At 40.5% G+C, this 12,405-nt stretch overlaps 1 pseudogene; it reads left to right on the top strand.

Annotated features, from left to right (window-relative positions):
• Nucleotides 1–12,405, top strand: part of LOC125417579 (ATP synthase F(1) complex subunit gamma, mitochondrial pseudogene) — a 30,001-nt pseudogene that overhangs the window by 16,070 nt on the left and 1,526 nt on the right.

Here is a 12,405-nt window from a genome sequence, read left to right as displayed (position 1 = left end):
AGCCAACCGCTTCTGTGCTCAACTGGAAGCGACTGCCTCATTAGTCATAAAGCTCCAGGTTAAGGTACTGTGTAACCTTTTGCTCACACACCATTCTGACATTTGCATAAGTAGTCAGCTGCACACATTTCAGGGCTATTGAGATGCGATGACTCACCAATCTACGCAGCCTCATAAACAGTGTGTTTTTCCTTTTCTGGCACCCTTGCTTTCACAGAAACACAGCTGTATGGCACCGGCGGAGAAGTTGGAGGGAGAAACAGCAAACAATAAATGCATACGCTTCCTCCCCAGTGCCTGTGGATTAATGGCACCCTTCCTGGGGCTGTCGGGAACGAACAGATGCAGGAGCTGCCTTATACCAAGTCTCTCGGTTCGAAAGGAAGCAAAATTCATAGGGGATGGAGATAGTACACTTGGATTAGAGGGTCACTTGGAAACTGGAGGCTTGGTCCTTAATACAGTCTTGGCAATCAACGAACTTTCCCTCGTAAACGGCCAGGAGAGCATGTGAGAAGGGGAGGTCTGGAAGCCTGCTTGGGCTTCAGGGGGCCTTACATCAGGTTCTGAGGAGTTAAGTATAAATTCACGAGAAACACATGGGTTGAATTTTCAGTGTGGAATTAGTGGGAAAGAGCATTTCTGAAGGGACAAGGGTATGGTAGGATAGGGGAAGAACATAGTTTGTAGAAGCAATTAAATCAAAGGTTCCAGAAAGGATTGTTTGGTTTTGTCACTGGCTCACAAACTCTCTGGGATTCCCAACTTTTCCGAAGCCCAAACTAAATCTTTCACCAGTGAGTACTGTGGGTGAATGCCGTGTATGTGCACACTCCGAAGGGTTCGTAGCTCCTACAAGGTTCCTGAAAGCTACACTAGTGGGACCCACACACTCCTCAGGAAGATGGACCATAGATGTTCATAGTAGAAATATCAGAAACACATTTTGCAACGTGAATCTTAACATTTTCCAAGGGAGATAACACTTGATATACGTCAAGTCAGCAGATTATTTGAGAGAATTAAAGCAAAAAGTCCCTTGGTGGGTCTGTCTTCAGTGCATATACTTTTAAAAACCAGATTCAACAAGAAGACATGCTCACGATGAACATAACAGTAAGGTGAGCTCTCTTGCCTATTTGGATACACCTGCTCTGCCCAGAGCATGCACGAATCAGAGATTTTCGTGGAAACCTTGGAATCATTAAGTGGGAAACATCAGAGCTGCCAGCTTCCACTCTGTTGAGGCTGAGGCCAGGAGAACACGAGGATGAGGTGGGGTGTGGGACTGCCAACATGAGCTTCTTAGTTTTTAAAGAGACTGGAGACAAAAAGGCACCATGGTGGCAAGGTGATAAGATGGGTGAGTGAAGTTCTGCTCTGCCCAATCATAGCAGGCTAGATGCAGGGAAGAAAAGCAGTATGCTTCAGAGATACAGAAGAGATGGTTTCAGGAGCCTGCAGCATGCTCCTTCCTTACAGTAAAGCATAATGCTCCCTCTTCACTTGGTCAATAGGCCCCAACAGTAGTTACAGGCTCGCTAAGTATGATGCCTATTCTTGCTTGTCAGCATCTAGAATGAACTACAGTCCAGAAATGGAGGGCATACCTGTGAAAATTTTTTGCTTGGCTTGAAGTGGGTGAATTCACTTTGAGTCCAGACCTTTGAGGTAGAAAGACAATTTTTTAATCCAGATCTTGAGGTGGGAAGACACACCTTTAATCTGAGCCACACCTTCTGGTGGAAGTCTACATAAAGACATGAAAGAAGGAAGCTTTTGCTTTTTTCCTGCTTCCTCTTGCCTTACTAGCAAGTTCATTCCTTCGTTGGCATTCTAGCCTACTTCTTTGGGAATCCAGTGTTTACAGAAGACCAGCTAAGACATCTAGCCTCATGGACTGAGCAGCTTCTGGATTCACAGACCTTCCATTCATAGCCAGTCATTGGATTAGCTGGACCACAGCCTGTAAGTCAGTCTAATAATAATAAGTATAAAGTATAAATTCATGAGAAACACATGGGATGAATTTTAAGTGTGGAATTAGAGATTCAGAGGGAAAGAGCATTTCTTGAGGGGAAGGGAGTGTGGTGAGTCAGGAGAAGAACATGATTTACAGAAGCAATTAAACCAAAGGATCCCAGAATATATATATATATATATATATATATATATGCATATATGAGAGAGATACATATATATGCATATATGAGAGAGATTCATTCTATAGATTATGTTTCTTTAGCAAACCCCGACTAATATACTAAAGAGTACAGCGTTTATCTAGAGAAACTAGACCACTGAGCCTGCTTTCTGGTAGGACATATGATTTAGGGAAATTCTCCAAACCCTTCAATCAAAACAGAAAATGGGCAATGACTATACGACCAAGAGCAATTGGAATTAGAAAAGTGATTTGGTTTAGGTCCAGAATAATGATCAAGTTTGCATTAGGAAGAAAATTATGTTTGATAAGGAAATCTGAATTTGGCTGGAGTTGTACTGGGAAAGAATTCACATCCTGCACACATGTAGGCATTGTTCCAGGGCTGAAGGAGCTATTTTTAAGTATTGTTCTTGCCGTTGTCTGATTATCTGACCTTGAATATGTCACAGAAGCAGGGTCTGCCATGAATTAAATTATAATTTAATTAATAGTAATATAATTGTCATTAGATTGTAATAAAAGATCACATTTATTGAGTACTTTGCATTATTTTACATTTGCTTTACATTCATTTAATCTTCATAAAGATCTAACAGTGGCCCTGACGCTCTGCAGGAAGTGGAGGTTTGGCAAATTTAAGAGGCTTGCTGAAAGTCACATAGTTAGAAAGTGACAGAGAGCTGAAAGGTGTATCTCCATCCTCCAGACATGGAAGTACATGTTCTCCAACATCACAGAGTGTTACACGTCCTTCTCCATCACATGAATTATGAATTGAGCACAGGGGTCCCTAAGGAACTACATCCTGTGTGTGATAATTCACTTTGTCAACCTGACATAATCTAAAATCAGCTGAGCAGAGACTCTCAATAATGCTGAGGTCATAGGTGAGTTAGAGGTCCTGCCCCCTAAAAGAAGGTGGACACCTGAGGAGTTGTTCTAACATTGTACTTTGCCCTGTATATTCACATACACCTGTGCCCAAACACACACACACACACGCACGCACACACACACACACACACACACACCACATGAGCTCGAGGACCTGAGTTCATATCACCATCAGTGACATAAAATACCAAGTACAGTGGTGTGTTCCTGTAATTCTAGCGCTGGGGAGGCGGAGACAGGTAGATCGCCAAAGATCACCCCAGCCAGTATAGCAAAATTGCTTTCTTCAGGTTCAGTGAGGTCATGGTGTCTCTTTCTAGTAACAAAATAGTGATTAAGACAATAATTAATGTGTGGACTGATTCAAAATGGAATGAAAAAGTGTTGCCCTCAGGGCAATGCCCTATCTACCTAAGCTTCCAAGTGTGAAGAGGAATTAAAGGAATGTTGAAGCATTGAATTGGAGGCTGGCTTACAGTTTCAGGGGATTAGTTTATTATCATCATGGCAGGGGTATGGATGGAGCATGGAGGCAATTTTGGCAGTGGAGCAGTAGCTAAGAGCTACATCCTGGTCTCCAGGCAAGACAATGACTATTCCAACAAGGCCATAGTTCCAATCCTTCCAACCCTTTTCAAACAGTTCCACTCCATGGTATCTAAGCCTTCAAACAGATGAGCCACATTCTCTACATTGCAAAATTGCGGGTTTTATCAGAGAAATATTTAGAGATGATTTCTTGTTAAATTACTTTCAGGATTATATGCCTTCATGAGGGAGTGTTTACTCTTCTGGTTGGCATAGAATAGGGTTCTCCAAATTCGTCTTGTGATCTCTGGTGATAGCCATATGTGACAGCTACCTACTTGGCTGGCAGAGAGAATGTCACAATGATGAGGTCAGATGGTGATGAGGAATAATACTTATTATCCTATCTCCCCCGGCAGAGTCAGTGGGAGTAAGTTCTACATTTTGCCAAGGAAAATAATCAAAGTGACACCTTCACTTAGTCGGGTGTGTGTGAGTGCATGTGCATGTGTGCGTATATGTGTGTGTACAGAAATAGGTATGTGCATAGAGGTCAAATGGAAATTTGAGATATTGTCCCTTAGGTGTTGTTCACCTTGCTTTTGGAATCTGTCCTAAGCATCAGCTCCAGATATGAGTGGGAGGACAGGATGTCTCTGTCCTCTCTAAGTTACCACGCCTATAAAATACAGTCAAGATGTGAGTTGCCAATACAAGGTTATTGTTAGGCTTTAAGGAGAAAGTAGAGGTAAAATATAGATATATTTTATAAAAAATACATAAAACATATCATATTACTTTTTATGCCATATGTATTACATGTATATCTAAAATTATACTTCAATTATGAGACTGGAAGTCACTTAAATAGTACTGTGATAGAATTAAACTTAATGGATCAAAAATATCTTGCTAATCATGCATTATATGGTGAGGATTTTTTGTAGCAGTTTGGGGTGTCTGTTTTCTATTACCTAATGCTAAGCTATAGAGTTATTTTTTTATTTACATCCCAGACTAAAATAAAATCCTCTCTCCTCTGAGTGAGGTGAGCTTGTCCCTTCCAGCAGAAGCAGTCTCCCTCCTGAGAGCAGCTCTAGTCTCAAGGAGAAGGGAGCACAGAGAAAACCTGTCACTCCCCTTTGTCTTTAGTGGAATATCCAGCCAATAGGATAAAGGGACACATTTGAAATGCACGTTTCCTTTCTGGAGTTGCTCCTGTTCTGTGGGTAATTTGGATCTGGTTTTGGAGCAGACGGAAGTATAAATTATAACTAAATGGGTCCATTGGAAACAATGAAAGGAGCTGCTGCAGAGAAGGTGGGGGCAGGGCCGGAGCAGGAGAACATTTGGGGAATGGAAATGAGACGGGTTCTGAAGTATTTTCAAACCCCTTTTACCGCCATCTGTTAGAAGTCTACGTTGCTAGGGATTTATCATTTCCCATCAATGAGTCCTCTGGCTATGGAAAACATTTGGTAAAAGATGATTAGGCTTCCTTCTTCATGGTAAAAAAGAAAGAAGGCACATGAAGTTGGGGTGGAGCCAGAACCCTGGGCAAGAGTTTCCCAAGTGCTGCTGCTGCATGTTTAAAAGTCCAAGAAGGGACGTGTGTGTGTGTGTGTGTGTGTGTGTGTGTGTGTGTGTGTGTAAAACATGTTCTGTTACCATGTTGCACATATAGGATAAACACTGCCGTGGATAACTCAGCTGTTTTGAAGATCAGACTACGAAATTGGTCTGTGATGAAGCTATTTTCACAGGGCCATCTGCAAGGTTTGTCAGTTCCTGGATTAACCATGAGATTTCTGAACCTGGGGCCAGTTTAGCACTTGGATCAATTTCTCAGATTGTAGAGTTAAAAAAAATTTCTAGGGGCTACTTGGATCAGTGGGTGGGAACGCTCGCTGTGCCAGCATGAGCACCTGAGTCTGGATCTCAGCAACCCCCTAAAAATCTAAGTGTGGGCAGGTGAGCAGGCTACCTCTAACCCCAGTGGATGAAGACAGGAGGATCACTTAGCTTTCTGAGTGACAGTATAGCTCCAGACTTGGTGAGAGCTTCTTCTCAAAAGTACAGGGCAGAGAGTGGGGGGACTTGGGAGTGCGTGAATATGATCAAAACACATTGCAGAAAATGATCAATTAAACTTAAAGGCAGAGTAATTGAGGAAATGACATCTTCCACTGGCTTCTATACATATGGAGACATAAGCACATGAACTCATCTACATATGTGCTTATAAATCACACACATACACACACACACACACACAGAGAGAGAGAGAGAGAGAGAGAGAGAGAGAGAGAGAGAGAGAGAGAGAGAATAAACTCAACTGTTTTGTAAAATGGAAATCAAGCAGAAAATGAGGACGGTTTTACAGTTAAACGGTTTTAGTTTTGGTCTCAAAGATTAATGACATAATCTATAAAACAAACACCTCCAACTGGAAAAGTGCCTCAATATCCCTGTATTAGTTATTTTACTCTTTGCTATGACAAGATGTCCATCAAGAGCAACTTAACCGAGGTCAGAAGTACTTTGGTGCAGTTTGAACGTCCAGTTCGTTTTGGCGGTGGGAGGCATGGGAACAAGGCTGTGAGGCAGCTGGTTGCTGTGGGAAATTTGTACACTGTGTTAAGAAGTATTGTTGTGATTGGTGTAATAAAAACTGAACAAACTGTAGCTAGAAAAAGTCTAAGCAGGACTTCCTGGGACAGAGAGGACCAGGGAAGAAGGGCAGTCGCTAGCCAGATGGAGGGGAAATAGGAGGTGCAAGATGAGAGCTAATACCATGTGACAGAATATATTTAATATAAATGGGTTAATTTCAGTTGTAAGAGCTAGCTGAGACAAACCTAAGCTAAAAGCCAGGCTTTCATAATTAATAAATAAAAGCTCTCCATGTCATTATTTGGGGCTGGGGTCAGAAAAGAAAGTCAGTCTACAGCTGGTGGGGTTATACTTCAGTTGGGAAGCGAAGGGAGGAATTATCATGCTCAGACTACATCCTCCTTTTATTCAGCCTAGGACTTCAGCCAATGGAAAGGCGACACCCATTTTTAGAGCGAGTCGTCCCACCTCAGTTGGTGCTGTCTGGAAATCCACCCCCGGACATGCTTATAGGCCTGTGTCTGTGGTGATGATTGCATCAAGTTGAAAGATCAATAGTACTTACTCATTGCAGTCTTCAAGGCCGGGTACCTGGAAATGGGGATGTCCACATAGATCCCAAGTTCTGTCGTTCTCTGTGTCCACCTGCTCTCCACAACCCATAGCCTCCTCATCTCATCCAGAATAAGATGTGTCTCCAAGTCCAGTCTTCTAAGACACACAGGAACTTTTAGGCATTCTTGGCTGCTTTGCTCAATTGCTCTTTCTTTCTCCCTCCTTTCTTCTTTTCTTCTCCCTCCTTCCCTCTCTTTCTTTCTCTCTTTCTTTCTCTCTCTCTCTTCCTTCCTTCCTTCCTTCCTTCCTTCCTTTCTTTCTTTCTTTCTAAGATTATTTGATTATGTATTTTATGTATATGGGTGTTTTGTTTGCACCTACACTTGCATACCAGAGGAGGTCATCAGATCCCACAGGTCTAGAGTTACAGCCCTCTATGAGCTGCCATGTGGATGCAGGGAAACGAATCCAAGACTACTGGACGAGCAGTCAGGGCTCTTAACCACTAAGCCATCTTTCCAGTTCTGCATGTTTTGTTTTTTTTCTTAAAGATACCAATCCAGTTGTTCTTAATGTGGTAGTTTCCCTGGCTACTGCTGGAGGCTACTCCATTACTCCCCTTTCCTGAAACTGAAACCTTTATGTAGTAATAAGGACTGGAGAAAGCAGTGGTAAATGGATTGGAAGTGAAGCAGAAATCAACCAGATAAAATATTATTTCATGTGTGTATGTATGGTCATACACATATTAACAGTAAGTGTGCAGGTCTATATGTGTGTGCATGAATCTGAATGTGTATGCATGTGTGAGTGTATGTGGAGACCAGAGATCAACCTCATATATAGTTCCTCAATATCCTGTCCAAATGTGTGTGTGTGTGTGTGTGTGTGTGTGTGTGTGTGTATATATATATATATATATATATATATATATATATAGAGAGAGAGAGAGAGAGAGAGAGAGAGAGAGAGACAAGGTCTCTCATTGCCCTGGAATTCACCAACTAGCTGGCATCACAAGCTGGTGTCAACATGCCTAGCTTTTTAACAAGGGCTCTGGGGATCCAATCCAGATCCCCATGCTTAAATGGCAGGTACCACACCAGTTGAGTTCTCTTTCCAGCTTGTTACAGGCCTAAGTCAACTGATTTTATAGTTAACATTGATTTTTATATTGGCAGAGATACATACATTTGTGCGTTTTAACTATAATGAATACTTTATTCGGAAATACACTTTTCTCTGGAGGAGCTACAATAATAGCAGTTTCAAAGTATCACCACAGCACACGCCAGCTTCTACTCAGCTGTGTTTTCTTCAGCCAAAGAGAACATCATCCTTGCATTTTGTGGGCTTACCCCCATCCCTCTGGATTTAAAAAGAATAGAAGGCAGAAACAGGGAAACACGATCCACTTTTTAAAGTTTATGTTCAATTGTTCTACTGTCCCAGGTGTTCGCAGTTTTACTGACAATCATGCTTGGGTTGCGGGGGAGGGAGTGGATCAGTGAGTTAGTAAAGTCCAAGTTTGCAGGTTTTCCAGTTAACGACAGTTGAGAGACCTTTACATGTTGCAGCATTTTGCCAACTGTGAAACACAGCCAACCATAAGATGAAACCACGATTATTTCAACGGAAACAGGAAGTAGACATGGTCCAGAAAATGATGATCTACAGGTGCTGGTGAGCGAATCCTGAGAACCTCAGAGCTTCTCTAGAATAAGCTCAGTTTCTGGTGGAATAATAATTAATGTGTGTTTGCCAATTCTGCTTTTTGCTTCCTCGAACATTCTTCATTAGAAAGATACCATCAGCAGAAGAAAAGGAAACCAAACTCATTTGACTGTATCCGTGAATGTTTCTGCAAACAAAACATAATTTTGTGATTATGTTAATCAGATAAATGTGTTTTTGTTTGGTTCAGAAAGACTGGAGAATTTCTGACCCAATTATGAAATTTACATTTTAAATATGAAACATGTGGGCAATATTCACAGATTACATAACATCCTTGAGTGTGTAAAAAGGAACAGTCTGACAGATGTTCAGAGAGGACTGAACGTAGAAGACATATCAGGTGTGAGCTGATGATGGTGGCAGCTAGAATTTGATTTTATTGCCAAAAAAGGCAGACGGGAACTCAGCTTCTGCGGAGCCTCCTGAGATCACCGTATTCCCCAGTCATAGCTTCTTCAAAAGATGTATTCCTTCTGCCAAGCCTGGCCATATGAGTCGTTGGAATAGATTGGTTTCAGTACTCAGCGTGTTTTTCAGGGATGCTGGGCTAGCCTTAGTGACAGTAAAACAAACAAACACTCCTGATGCCATGCTCCCGTCATTTCAGAAGGTCTTTGGTTCCTGTCATATAGAAATATTCCTCAAACTATGGTTCTTTAATGTCTGCGCTGACTTTTTAAACTTAGAATAACCGAACAAGCACAGTGATCAAACCATTATTGTATGAAAGAATATGGCTTTGGGAACGTTTATTACAGATTTGTATGTTGCAGGAAACAGCAGCCGAGATGACTAAGACCCATTTAAATGTTTGGAAAGGGAACATTGGTTTGATAAATCAGACTACTTCACCATAAGGCCATGCTAAACAGCCACTGGAAAATGAGGAAGGATTTTTATATAAAAAGAAAATACAATGTACAAAGGGAATGAAACAGTGTAAAATAGGATGTTATTCCAATTACCATTGCCCAGACAAATCAAATGGAACACATACTATTAAGCTGAGAGGAGTCACCAAGCTGGGAGATAGAGCTGCAAATGTTTTTAAAGACAGACCTTTTGTTCTCGCACGCATATATGTATACGTATCTCTCTTTCCATGGGTATGTGCGAATTCTAATTTTTCTACAAAAGAACAGATACAAATCACAACATCTGATCTGCTTGCAGTGATCAATACAAGGACTTAACTGTTATTGTGACGATGGTAACAATCAGTTGTGCACATTGCTCATGAATAATTTAATTCATTCCTACAACAAATGCTTTTTAAATTTAATTTCCATCAATTCCATGTGCGTAGACTGCACTGTGAAAACGTTCACCCTTGTTACCTTCTTACCCCTCTTCTACTCTTACCGATTCCCTTCTTTTTGTCAAGTATCTCTCCTCCTCATTCTTTCATGTCGTGTGTGTGTGTGTGTGTGTATGTGTATGTGTGTGTGTGTGTGTGCGTGTGTGTGTGTGCGTACACAGGTAGCCACAGCTGCTGTGTGTTCATGAGTATATCAGCCATGTCATATCGAGAACACAGCTTTTTATAAGACTTCACCCCATTCTCCAGCTCTTGCTATCTCATTACCTCTCTTTTTTGTGATGTTCCTTCCCAAGGGCTTAGAATGGGTAGCGTAGCTGTCTTATTGTGTGCCAGATACCCAACAGTTATTTATTTGCAGCATTTTGAACAGCCATGAGTTTCTGTATTAACCACGGCTCACTATAGAAAGAAGTCTCTATCCAGTGTGGATGACAGCACTGGTACAGGGCCTGGCGACTGCCAGCAGTTGTTTTTGTAAATATAAACAAGTATGATTTCAAAAATTCCATCAATTTATTACTGCATTCAGGTTTGCTTACATATGTACAAGAGAGACGAGGGAGATTACAGGCTAAATATAATGAAAGTTTGTGCCTTTCAGTGGGGAGAGGGTGAAGTGGTAATGGAGAAGGTGACAATGGGAACCACAAATACTGGAACAAGTTTCTCTTACTGCTTGGACCACCGTGTCTTGGCACTTAGGAGCTAAGGGAAGACATTGTACCTGCTCAGAGGAGAACGGTTCATCTGTGGATATTTCCTCAAGGCATAGAACACTTTTCAGAGTTAAGTCTACGAAGATATGTAGAGCCATTGAAAGCACATAAATAATAAGTCTTCTTGCTTTACAAAAGTGTATTTCCCTTTAATATGTGTATATTTTCCTCTCTGCATCTCTCTCACATTATTACTTCCATCAGTCAAACACAGTAAAAACTTATTTTTAAATGAAATAAAAAATAGAGAGCAGTTGCATATATGTTGGCTTTAATACAGACTTCATGCTTTAAATAATCTTAAGGAGGCTATCTAATCTACAAGTCAAAAGAAGTTTCATCATTTTTGATATTTCCTCCAAATCTCTCTTTCTTCCTTATAAAATGTTAATTTAATTCAACTGACAATAATGAGAATTGCAACTGAACAGATAGCATATATACAGCTTCTTTACTTGGATCTGACATCATCTCGGAAAATATACTTTTTATTTTTAAATAAATTCAAATATTTGTGAACAAAGTCAAAGTTTTTACTTGAAAGGTGAATTCAGGAAAATCCTAACCCATGTAAGGGCCTTTGAAAGAACGGTTTCAAAGAACTGTTTTCCATGGCTCATAACTTACTTTGCTCTCTTTCAGCCCCAGGGGAGCTGAGCTTGATGTGTGGTAGAAATTTGTTTTGTATCTTATTTTGCTTTGTTATCAAATTCTTATTGAAATCCATCATAGAAAATGGAAAAGTTAGTTTTTTACAACAAAAGAGGAAAACAATGTCAACTACCTAGGGAAAAAAATGGAAGTTGTGAAATGGTACTAGGGAAAGAAATTTGAAATGCTTGGAAGTTCCAGGATGTTCAGTAGTTCTCATAGGATCTCCTGAGTTTTGTTGAAGCACACACTTGTACAGAATAAAACTTGTCTATTTGGTGTGTATTTTGAGACTGAAATGAAACTTTCTAGAAAATATTTTCTTATTAATTTAAAGAGGTGAATATGATTTTATTAATTACCTCTTCTACCAACTCCTGACCTCTGTTACTAGCTCAGGTGCCGTATTTGAAAAGACTTATTCAAGTGCTATGGGAACATTAATTCAGAGTGAAGACCAACTGGATGACACCATCCTAGAAAAGTGAGATGATCTTAATATTCTACTTCACCATTTACTGAGACGAGAATGTGCTGTGGGATAATGCTTTTGTAAACTGAAGATTTGTCACTCGTATTAGTTTAATAAAATGCTGATTGGCCAGTAGTTAAGCAGGAAGCATAGGCAGGATGATCAAACAAAGAGAATTCTGGGAAGAGGTAAAACAGAGACACAGCTACCACCCAGATATAGAGGAATCAAGATGAGAATGTCTCACTGAGAAAAGGTACCAAGTCGCAAGGCTAAACATAGACAAGAATTATGTATTAATTTAGGTTACAAGAGCTAGTTAATAATAAGCCTGAGCTAATAGGCCAAACAGTTTATAATTAATATAAGCATCTGTGTGTTTCTTTGGGACTGAATATCTTCAGGTCCAGACAGGACAGAAACTTCTGTCTACAAGAATGAATGAGAAAAGGTAATTATTTAGCTAAACTAGTCATGTTTTTAATGCTGTTGCAACTCTTCCCTTTGAGGACAGAGCCCAGTTGCCCACTCTCAGCCATAGGATAGCCTCAATGATACATTTTTTTAAAATCTCAAATGTTGCAGAAGTTACTTTGTCTTGCACCCAGGATAGATCAGGGGAAATTATGTAGCTTGGAGAGTATTTACTCTTCACATTGTTAGTTGTGATTTTCTTCCTTGTCAAATACATAAGAGAAACAGTGTAAAGGAGAGAAGACTCATTTGGGGTCATGGTTTCTGGGGCCTAAAT

Source organism: Myodes glareolus, chromosome 14 (assembly GCF_982192425.1).
Source record: "Myodes glareolus chromosome 14, mMyoGla1.1, whole genome shotgun sequence".
Taxonomy (NCBI): Eukaryota; Metazoa; Chordata; class Mammalia; order Rodentia; family Cricetidae; genus Myodes; species Myodes glareolus.
The sequence above is the reverse complement of the archived record's forward strand: the minus strand, read 5'-3'. Positions and strand labels throughout refer to the sequence as shown.